The sequence below is a fragment of the Crocodylus porosus genome, unplaced genomic scaffold (assembly GCF_001723895.1).
Source record: "Crocodylus porosus isolate Cpor-Errol unplaced genomic scaffold, CroPor_comp1, whole genome shotgun sequence".
NCBI classification, from domain to species: domain Eukaryota; kingdom Metazoa; phylum Chordata; order Crocodylia; family Crocodylidae; genus Crocodylus; species Crocodylus porosus.
In genome coordinates this window covers 67,723,797-67,735,582 of record NW_017728909.1, presented here as the reverse complement: position 1 = coordinate 67,735,582, position 11,786 = coordinate 67,723,797, and positions in this window count along the sequence as shown.

The window sequence follows — 11,786 nt, the reverse complement described above, 5'->3', positions numbered from 1 at the left end:
TGAAGGTATCCAGCTTCTCAAGGTGTTCCTTCATGAGGTCAGCATTTATGGAGGGTAGGGGATCCCCATCACCCGGATCTCCCTGTCCCATAAAATATCAATGCCAGCTCCTTCACAGCAGAATAGCTTGGTTCCAAGGATACTGCAGGGAAATATCACATGACAGTGATGGTAAAATGTTCAGAGTAGGGGGGTTGAGAACCAATGTTTTTGAAGTATTTTCTGTTTCTCTCTGTACCGTTTGATGTTTATGAATGTTACAGTTGCCATACGGGGGTATAGGTTGTAACTGTTTTGGTTTAAGGATATTGGAAGACAAGGTTCTTTGGGTAAATCTGATATATTTTATTAGACCAAGTCAAATAGTTGGAAAAATTCTTTGCAAGCTTTTGGATATAAGTACACTTCATCAGGCTGAGAAAGTGTCTGCAGTTGGTCTGTGCTTTTCATGGATGTAACAAAGAAGCAGAGGCTGGTATGTATGTGAGAAATTCAATGGTGAGAGACATTGGGAGTGGGGGGAGGAAGGGGAATGAATGTAGCTGGTGAATAGTGGAGAGGTACCTGGAGAGTCACCGACAAGAACATCTGTGATTGTTACCTCATAAATCTCAAAGGGGCTTTCGCTCAACAGGGACACTTCTCCAGAGACAGATTTCACTTTTGTAAAAGCTACCTGGATACCATGTGAAGAACTGCTGCAGCACAGAAGGAAACCCCTCATGAATTGCACACCTCTGGTTATGACATAACTTCCCTCTCTGGAACCTATATGGAAAATCCTCAAACCACTGTAAACCATATTAGAAGAAGACCCAATCCATAAAGAGATCTTCTCAAAACCACTCATCTTAGCCTTTAAACAAGCCATTAAACAAGCCTTCATCAACTTCATCATGAGAAATGCACTTCCTACCCCAAACAAAGCAAATGGATCCAGACCATGCCATGACAAGGAATGTACCCCGCAACAGAACCATCACCATTCCTGGATCCTACACCTGCACCTCCAGAAATGGAATATATTTCATCCAGCGCACTAAATGCCCTGATGGAAAATATGTAGGAGAAACCAAACAACAACTACGCCCCAGAATGAATGCACATCAAAAATCTATCGAAGATAAGAATACCCGATTACCTGTGGGGGCACATTTTTCACAAGAAAACCACTGTCTCTCCAAACTCTCAGTTCCAATCCTCAAAGGGAATTTACTGAACACCTTTCACAAACAAGCCTATGAGCTTCACTTCATCAACCTACTGGATACAAAAAAATCATGGACTAAATATAGACATTGTATTTATGATATTTATGTATTATAGCCTGCCTACTCCCCAGGTACCTCTCTACTATTAAACTAGCTATATTCATTCCTCTTTCTGCCTACCCCAAACTGTCTCTCACTCATTTACTACTTCAATTTACATTTTCACTCACTGGCTTTCTCCATCCAGGAAAAGCACAGACCAGCTGCAGATACTTCCTTAGCCTGACAAAGGGGACTTCTTCCTGAAAGCTTGCAAAGAAGAATGTTTCCAACTATTTGAGATGGTCTAATAAAAGATATTGGATTTACCCAAGAAACCTTGTCTGACAATTGCTGTACTGCACTTCTATAGTCTCTACAGGCATTTTATCTTCTGAGCTCTCAAGAGTTAGTCTCAGATATACATTTGTCAAGGGGCACTAAGCTACCAGCCTTCCCACCATGTCATCTATCTCTTGTGTCTGGAAAACAGGTCTTTGTTTTTTAAAGATTACTTTAAAGAGCCAGAATATAATACTTTTTGTTATCTGCTTAAGAAGATCACATCTTTCAGCAAAGCACTGGTCCCTATTCCCACACCTCTAGACCAAGGAAATGGTTTCCAGAAGAGAACATTACTTCAGATATAAAATAAATTTCAAATAGTGGGCTGCCACTGTGCTGAAATTAGATATTTCAGGTTTTGTTTTCCCTGAAGAGTTAACTTAGAACCTTACTTTTGTGTTGTTTCAACCTAACTCCCACATGCAGACAAAATCTTTCCCAAGAGTGGTGTTGCTTTACATATGAACTAGTTGGCTTCTCCTCCAGCACAGGTTAATCATGAGTACTGATCACTGAGTTGGCAACTCACCCTTTTTATAGGGAGGATAGTACAGACATACCTGAATCTCTCCAATGACTATGTAGGATACCTAGAATCTGTCATATGAAATTGCATTCCTAGGGTAGGGTGCCTCAGATTTACAACTTTCAGCACCTAAGTATAGGTGCCTATGGAACCAGTTTGTATTTGGCCCCATAACTTTACATTTCACAGTCTACTGAAAAACAATAACAGAATGGCTCAGTCTTCTGCAGCACTAAGAACCACGATGCCTGCTTCCAGAAACCTTAGCACGTTGGATGAGTCAATACAGTACCCACAGATGCTGTTGACTGAAGGCACTTGGTGTTAAATCTGTGCATGACAATTTAAGCAGCTGCACAGTAATGTTTACCATGATCTCTAGCATGTATAATCTTGCAGTGAGGCTAACTTTTCAGTGAAGACATACACATAATGAATTCTTCTTCTGAAGGTGATGATATAAACCTCCAAGCAAAGTGTACATGCAGTGTATTTTACATGGTTATTAGATCCAATGTTTGTTTTGTCAATGAATACAACAGCTTATATGACTGAACAAAACCCTTTAAAATGCAGAAAAAATATGATTTTGAGGTTGAAGCTTATTGGGTTCCCACATGTGCAACATCTGTCAGTAATGATTTGTCACGTACATCTAAGCAAAGTTTGGTTTGTCTAGGTTTCTCACCTTCTGTTTGGTAACCATAAGGAACAGAACAAGCAGATTTATAACCAGATGTGAACTGTAAGGTTTCCTTGATGATCCCATATGTTTCCAGTGAAAATAGTGTTCATCAGCAACTGATGGAAACTTCAATGGAGAGATAGAACTTAGGGCCTTGTTGCACATTGTATGCTGAGCTGCTCAACTGCTGATCTGTGTGGGTGTGTCTACATTTTCAATTATGGCACATGAATAACTGTGGAGCTTATTGCTCTGGAGTTTATTGTTCCTGGATGTACCATTTAAATGTGCACCCAGGAGCAATAAACTCCGGAGTAATAAGCTTCAGAGTTTATTCATGTGCAGTATGTTGAGCTGGGTCAAAGCAGCCCCAGGGTGGCAGGGGGCCTGAGAGGTCAGCTTGCCAGCCTGGGGCTGCTCCCCCTAGCTAAATGTGCTGCAGAGGGGCTGGCTGGGGCATGATGGAGCTTCAGTGTGAGCTAGCTTCCAGGCAGCCCTGAACTGAAGCATCCTCATGCCCCAGCCAGCCCCTCCAGCATTTATCCATGCACTGCTATGGAGTTTTTTTCATGGATGTAACAGTTTTCAGGATAGTACTAATTTTGTCAGGAGAGTACTTAAAATTAGTTTACCCAAGCCGAATAGAGGTGAAGCTGAATAATTAGCTGCACAGTAAATGTCTCATGTAGATGCTCCCAGTTAGTGATGGCTCAGGTTTGGAGCAGTCACACTTTAAGACTAAAAACCTGCTCTGACTGCCCCCCATCTGCACAACTATGATCTGCCACTAGAGGACTGGTGAGCAGGGCCTGACATGGGGCTACAGTTCTGAGTTGCCACTACAGGGCTGGTGAGCCAGAACAGGCTTGTACCCTTGCTCTAGGTGGGTGTGTGTGAGAGATGAGTTGGGAGGGGAGGTGGGAGATGGAGAGTTAATGGGATGGGGTTGGGTAATGAAATGGGAGGCGGAAAGAAAATGGGGGTGGGGGGAGGGTGGTGAAATAAAGAAAGCCAGCCACTGAAGGATATTCAAGATCATCAAGTCCAGCCCCCTGCACCAAGCAGGAAAGATAACTGAGGGTCAGGTGACCCGAGTGAGGTGACTGTTTAGTGTTCTCTTGAAGATTTCCAGGTTAGGTGATTGCACCACCTTTGGAGACAGCTTATTCCACAGTCTAAACACCCTGACTGTGAAGAAGTTTTTCCTAATGTTGAGCCTGAATAGATCTTCCAGGAGTTTGTGGCCATTACTCCTGGTTTTCGCCTCGGGTGCCCTGGTGAACAGTTGCTCACCAAGCCCTTGATGTACTCCTCTATTGTAGTGGTAAGCTGCTACCAGATCCCCTCTCACCCTTCTTTTCCTCAGGCTGAGGAGTCCCAGATCCCTCAGCCTTTCCTCATATGGCTTGTCTTTTAAGACTCTGATCATACTGGTGGCTCTCCTTTGGGGTCTCTCAAGCTTGTCCACATCCTTGTTAAAGTGTGGTGCCCAGAACTGGATGCAGTACTCCAGCTGTGGTCTCACCAGTGCTGAGTAAAATGGAAGATAAAAAGAATTAAAAATAAAACAATATTAAAAAGAAATAAAAAGGAAGTAAATTGAAGAGGGTCCCATATTTAAATGCCTTTGGGATCAGGGTGTGTGTGGGGGGGGAGTACTAGTCATTCTTCCTGTGCTGGCTGGGATGTGGGAGTGGTGAGGAAAGGCACTTTTGGAGAGCTACTGCCCCCTCCCCAGGAAGGAAGCTCCAACTCCTGGGGATCCAATCTGGTCCTCTACTTTGTTACCCCTTCATTTTTTCAGACCTCACTCCTGGACCCATCTGTGCCCTGGCTAGTTGACATGTGTTCTGCAGGCTGTTTGTACAGCGTGACACCCCTGGGGGAAGGGGGAGTTGGCTTGATACCAGAACCACCCCCTGGCAGTAGAGTTCAGGGGGTAGAAAGCTTGTCCACACAGAACAGGAGGGAGGGGGAGAGGACACTGCATCCTGGGATGCTAGAGGACTGCAACTTGGGTGGCTCATCTGTGGGGAGTAGCTACACATTAATGGGACATGAGCTAGGTAAAATGGATAAGAGATAAACCTGGCCTGGAGTGGCATAACTTTATGCTGCCTAAAGTGTGCTTAAAACTAGTTTCAGGTGTTAGTGTTTGAACAATGCAGGGATTAAGATCTCCAGGAAGCACCTAAAATTAACATGTAACAAGGCCCTTAGAGTGATAATGCAAAACTCACATTGTGTCTGTATAGAGATTTATAGCTTAGAGTGATCTATTGTAGAATAACCCCAGGTTATTCTACAAATTGGCAAGCAATATAGCAAATTGGGATCTCTGGAAGGACTCATTTAACATGGCAAATACAGATGTTCATTTGATCCTCCTGTGTTAATTGGAGTTATCATAGGTAGCTTAGGTCTTTTTTGTAGCTTAATCTGGAATGAAGCCAGGGTGTTGAATCTATCTCTAGTGTTCTCAGTAGTTGTAGGGATCATAACTTTAAAGCTATAGTTTTGGGCAAGTTCTTTTCAGCTGGTGATCCAATGCTGTGGTTTAATATGGTTTCAAGTTTTGCTGCCTAAAAAACAAACAAAAAAAATGACCTAAACTTTGGGTCTCCCACTTTCGGAGAAGGTTCAGGAATCAGCAAATGGTAAGCTTTTTTTCACTGGATATAGACTTAGTTTTGGAACTCTGGAGGGAATTAAGGTTATATGTGCAAAACTAAGCAGAGCACAGTGTTACTATGGCTACACTCCTAAAATGAATGAATTGGGGCTTTTTGCTAGGGTTTACTTTGAGATTTTTGTATTTATAAATGATTGCATTATAAGCCTTTTACACCATGGTGTTCTCCTACTTTTATACAGCCCCTAGCACAAAAGGGCTTCTGTTCCCAATTAGGGATGACAGGTACTAATGTAATAAAAACCAATAATAATTAAGCAGAACAGTATGAAGAAAGGATTTGGGTTCAGATGAACAGAAAGAAGCAAAAGCAACAATTAATATAAAATCCTTGCAGACTGACACTAGCAAATTTAACACAACCTTGCTTTTATAAAATGGTGAACTATTACCAAAAATGACTAAAGACACAATGGTAGGCTAATGTGCAGATAAGCAGTCCTATAAAAGCCCAGTATGTCCCATAAATTAACCCAGCAACAACATGATTATCACAGAGCTGAGCAAATGACTAGTACATACTTGTATCAAGGTAACACTGATAAACAAAATATACCTGAAGTAAAAAGTCAACAAGTTTAATCAATGGTACCTGCAGCCTCATAATTTTTCCTAATTAGATGATTAATGAGACTGATTTACTTTTACTTTTAGTTTCCCTGCTGGCAACATCTTGCATTAGGTAAACCATAAAAATCTTCCCACTTCTGTAGTTTTCTGAATGTAAATAATGCATTTTACCCAGTCTTCATTTGAGACAACCCAGTTATATTTATCCCGCCTTTAGCCAGGAAGAAAAGGTTAATAAACTTACTTGAAAGCTACAAGCTACCTACCGTAGTCTGAAGCCAGTGCCCTAGTTGTCATTCCTAAAAATATGAGAGGATGCACTGACATCTGTGCCTCATTAAGAAAAGAGGATTGTTAGTTGTAGCCAGGTTTGAGGAGATAGGCAGACATGGTTCTTTGGGTAAATGTGATGTTTTATTAGACCAACTAAATAGTTGGAAAAAATTGGTTTTTTGCAAGCTTTCAGGTGCAAACACCCTTCTTCAGGCACATGGTTAGTCAGTTGTTGCTTTGTGTGCTCTCCTGGGTTGGAAGTACTAGGGAAATAGGCCTTTAAAACAAAGAGTTTGGTGTTAAAACTCTTTTGCTCCAGAAAAGGGAGTTTTTTCCTGTCTGGATCTGATTAGTGATATGGTGAGCGAAAGCTTAGCCTATGCTAGAACACTTGTGGTATTTCTGAGAAAATAGAAATACTTTGTTATTTCTGTCTGGGATAATATGAAAAACATTTTTGGATGTCTGTGTCTTATCCATTTTTTACCCTGTTTTTTAAATCCATTTTACTGTTAAGATCCCAAGTTATTTGAATTCTAGCATTCTGACTAGCAAAACCATTCAACCACTTCTATTGGTTGTAATATAAATTTTATGCAGTACAGACTGAAATAACACTTCAGGAAAAATTAAGGTTCAAATGGATTAAAAAACAACCTGACCTCAGTATATGATAAGCCAAGGAACATATTTAAAAGCTGTTTGGAACATAGCTAAAATCTGGATTTTTTCCCCTCTGCAGTAGCTCTTTTTTCTGCCTGTATGGGAAAGATTGTGTTAAGTCTATCTTTTACTGTGGCTTTACGGGGAGGAGATGTCAATCCAACTGCTTTACTCTTCTTCATAAAGTCAAAGCACTGTACCGCTAATCCCTACCTTGCCGTGGTAAATATAGAAGCAAAGTCACTGTATTGATCCAAAAATAAATACCTACAGGCTTTGAATCTTTGTTTGGGTGTTGAACGTGAAGTTGGTATAGTCATCCTTTGAACAACTACCACAGAAATCTTGAGGAATTTGGTGAAGATGTTCAAAGAATGCAAAACCAGACTCATTTTGTCACCCAGTGATATATGTTGGCAATGAAGGGAGGAGGTTTTTAGTGTCATGAATGCAACAGTAAAGTCTAAAACTTCTGCTTATGCCCTTAAATCACCTCTGCTATTTATATAATGCTTTTGAATAACTCCACCAACTATTGAAAGGTTGACAGATTTGGTCAAGCCTTCTGCAGGTGTTTTTGAGTAGGGAGGACACAGGAGCATTTGGTAATTTTAGGTTTTTCTTAAGCTGTTGCAATGGGAGTGCAATATATAGCCTTAATACACTGGCTGGGTACAGACATTCAGGGAGGTTTGGGAGAGGTTGGGTTGAGTTAAGAATGGCCACTTGATCTAAGCTAAATTGGGATGGGGGGGCAAGCAGGGGGAGGAATTGGGGGCAAAGTAGGCTCAAGGAGGGATGGCGGTCTGCAGGGGGCTTTGGGGAGGCAAGCAGAAGGCATTACAGAACAGACAGTCAATGAGGGGGATCAGGAGGCTAGTGGTGTCTGTGGGGGAGATATCAGTGAATGGAGGGGCAGGCACAGTTCTTGGGAGGGAATTGGGGGGCAGGCAGCATCTATGGGGAAAGTGGAGGGACAAGAAGGGTCTGTGGGGGTTTGGTGTGGTACGAGAGGGTTTGGCAGATTCGGGGGTCTTGGGTGACAGGGGGCTCTCCTCTACCCCCCAGGACCATGGGATTTTTTAGCCCCCGTCTCCCACCAGCAAAAGTACGCCCCCATCCCTCCCATTCTCTCCCCCACTGGGATTTACGATCTTGGCTTCCAGCATAGGCAAACTCTAATAAAACTGGCACCAGGAGTGGCTTGGGGATGGGAGGTAGGGGGAAGTGGCTGGTCTGTGAAGGGAGGAGCTGTCTATCTGGGGTGGGGCAAGGGAACTAAAAATAGCCTGGTGAGGCGAGGGGATAGGTAAAGAACAGCCCTGGGGCTAGAGCCAGCAGCTGGGCTTTCTTAGCTCTGCAGCTGTGCTGGTAACTGTACAGAAGTTTGGAAATGTTAGATTGGTCTAAAAATGGCCAACCTGTTCTAAGTAAGGCTGTTTCAGAGAGAGGGTTAATTTAGAACAGGTTGGCCATTTTTAGACTGATTTTAACCTTCCTGTAACTTCTGTACAGTTCATACTTAAATCCACCTAACTAGGGATCTAAGTGTAAGGTCTTCACTTGGGCAAAATAAGTTAGATTGCGTGGCTATTTTTAATGCACTCTAACTTCTCCAAACATCTGTATACACCCACAAGGACTAGCTACGGTTTCAGCCTTTCAGTGGGTTTTATCTGACATTTTTGTACACAAACTGACCCCATAATCCTCTCTTGCTTATCATTGTCCCCTTTTAAGCTAGTTATGGGTGGTGACATGTGTTGAATTATTAAGTATTTTGAAAAGCCTGAGTTTTCATTTTTATTAATGGGGGTGAAGATGAAGTCATTGATATCTTACAAAAAGAAGTTGACTGCAAGGGCAGGATAGCTGCTGAAGGGCAGCTTATTGACATGCATTGCACCATGTTAGCTGTAAGCAATACATAATGGTCAACTTTGGTAGTGTTGAGCTCGGAAAGAATCCAGATACAAACCTTTCCAGATGAAGTTGGCTGTGTTGCTTGGCTCTTTCAGAAATGGAACAAGTAAAATGAGAATACCATTGCAGATATTCTTCTGCACCAAATTTCATCACAATTATTCTGCATGTCACTACTTTAGTAAAAGGGTAGGCAATGCAGTGGTGAAATCAAATTACTTGCAGGTAAAGTGTTTGCTATAGAATGGTTTACTAGCTAATTAAATAAACAATCCTGCTCTAGATTGTTTCTCCCCAGGTGGCTCTGGAGGATTGGCCTGTTTGTTATTTATAGCTAAAGATAAATTGTACAGAAGCCCTTTTTGCCATCATTTATCATGGCTGGTTCTTTTGTACATTTAAAACTTTCTGTTATTAATTTTCCTTCCTTTCTTGAGCAAATTTAGGGCCATTGAAGTTATGTTAATTTTTGTGTGTCGGGGTGGAAGGCTTAGGAAATGATGGCATGTGCCACCTTAATAGAGAGGATAAAGCTGCTACCAATTTCTGAGAAAAGTGATTATTTTTTGAAAAGAGGGGAATTAAGATAATTAGCACTACAAAGTATTCTTTCGGTGGAGTGTCCAAAATGTGCTCCTCATCAGATCTACTCTGGGGCACTTATTCAGTTGCAGACTTTAAGAGCAGTATTTTGCAGACTTTAAGAGCAGTATTTTTTTTTTAAGTATCTTTTTTGATAACTTACATTTTTCATCTCTACGTTTTGTTTCAATGTATGTGAGCCTATGTCAAGATTCCCTCTAATCTCTCTTCTTTTAATCATCAAATAAGACCTTATAAAATGGAAATTGCATTCACATCACTTACGTTGAAGCATTGCCCCTAAGCATTCTCTTAGTTCCCCAATTCCCTCCACTTCTCAATTATTATTATATTTTAAAATTAGAATCCATAAAACTGCTACAAAAAGTAGGCATTAACCTGTAGAAAGCTCTTTCTGCATCCCACAGGAAGATTATAAAAGGCAAATACAATTTATAAAGCAGAATGTTTGAAAAAGGAAAAAAAAGGATTGGAGGTCTGGGAAAGTAAGAGGGCAGACTGACACAAATCTAAATATAAAACACAAACTTTAGTGTGGAAGTGTTCTAATAAAGTTTTTAAATCCAGTTAAAACTTAACATGTTATCAGGGATGTTACCAAATCTCTCCTATTTTTTCACTATTTTAGGAAAGAATATTCTGTAAGGGTTACAGAAGATAGATAGGTTTCCTTTATTGACTTAAACTTATCTGACCATTAAAATGAGCTGTATAGGATATATTTTTCAAAGCTGTATTTAATCTTCACCGCAGTATTCTGACATTCATGAAGATGTGTCTAATATTTACTTCAACCTCCTTTAATATCCATTTTTCAGTGGAGTCATATCAACAGCCAATGAATTTTCTCATCTAACTCAGTTGACAGAAATATGGCCAAATGCTTGTAAATTTAATAGTGTTGGGAAGGTTTTTCCTGGAAGGCTGGATGGGTGGTGCCCAGTCCATCTGCAGGCTCATTTTGGCCTATGGTCCTGATCCAGTACCCAGGGTGAGTGTGCTCGAATCCCATTCAACCATGTGGAGGCAGCCAGGTCCTGGATCAGGGGGGCTGGAAGCAACCTGGCTCTGATCTAGCCACACAAGGGAAAGGGGCTTGGTCCAGACCCAACCGAGTCCTACAGGAGTTGGAGGGAGTGTGGCCTGACCCCAGGAAGGAAGGTGGTGTGGCCTAGGCCCAACCTGGCTGCACAGGAGAAGGAGGCATGGCCTTGCCCCAGTCCAGTCCTGTGGGCAGAATGGGAGTGACCTGGTTTCAACCTGCCATATGGGTCTTGAGAATTTGGCAGTGGGGTAAGATGGCAGTATTAATTGTCACTGGTCTACCACCAAATTTCCTGACCTGCTTGGAAATTTCCTGACCCCACATGCTGGGTTCTATGGCTCTGTAGGCCAGATTTTGTGGACCAGTGGTTGAGCACCCCTGTTTTTCAGTATCTTGATAACAAATAATGTTTTCAAGGAGTATGCCTACCCCCAACTGCTCTTACTTCTAGCGACTGATGTTTCTAATAGCATACTCATCTAGCTCTTTGTTGCCGTTACCTGATTCACTTCATTCATCAAAATAATACTTGAGCTTTTTAAAGTGTTTTGCATTTTGTAAATGTAACAAAATATTAGTTAACCTTCCAAATACCTACTATGGAGAAGAATATATGTGATCGCTATATCACAGGTGGGAAAATTAAGATGAAGTACCTCTGAATAAGTTTTACTTTCTCTTATCTACTTGTCCAAAGCCTCAGCCAAGACATCATCTAACCTTCAGTTCAGTTTTCCCTAGGCCTAGTTGTGTTTCTACTCAGTTTGTGTCAACCTCAAACTCATCATTGTATGTGACTTGAATCTGATGTAATTATTAAAATCATCGATTCAATTTTTTTTGGAAATACTGCACTTAATTGGTGTATCTTTTTGAGGAAGAAGACTGTGAAGATGCTTCTAAAGAAGTTTGAAGTAAGTTTTATTCCTCATTTTTTCTAGTCTTATTTCTGTCACATCACCAATCAGTTAATTTCTTGTGAATGCTGAATAGGATCATGTAGGACTGTACAAGGCTTCTTGACTATGTATATCACACTAATTGTCTACTTCCTATTTGTAGAAAAAGAGCTGTTTCATAGATTTAGATTTCATAGACATTAGGGCTGGAAGGGACCTCGGGAGATCATCGAGTCTAGCCCCCTGCCCAAAGGGCAGGAAGTCAGCTGGGGTCATAGGATCCCAGCAAGATAAGCATCCAATTTACTCTTG